This window comes from Pygoscelis adeliae, unplaced genomic scaffold (assembly GCF_000699105.1).
Source record: "Pygoscelis adeliae isolate BGI_AS28 unplaced genomic scaffold, ASM69910v1 Scaffold343, whole genome shotgun sequence".
Lineage (NCBI taxonomy): Eukaryota > Metazoa > Chordata > Aves > Sphenisciformes > Spheniscidae > Pygoscelis > Pygoscelis adeliae.
In genome coordinates this window covers 1-256 of record NW_008824402.1, presented here as the reverse complement: position 1 = coordinate 256, position 256 = coordinate 1, and positions in this window count along the sequence as shown.

The following is a 256-nucleotide window of genomic DNA, read 5'->3' as shown; positions in this document are numbered from 1 at the left end:
AACCCCCCTCCACCAGCACCACCAATGCCTGCTCCAGCTGGAAGACCATCCTTCCCATAGGGAGACCCAACTCCCTCTGAACCAACAGCACCAGCACTACCCATGCCTGCTCCAGCTGGAAGACCGTCCTTTCTATACGGAGACCCATCTCCCCCTACACCAGCTACATCAGAACCACGAATGCCTGCTCTAGCTGGAAGACCATCCCTTCCAGACGGTGGCCCAAATCCCCCTGCACCAGCTACACCAGCACCAC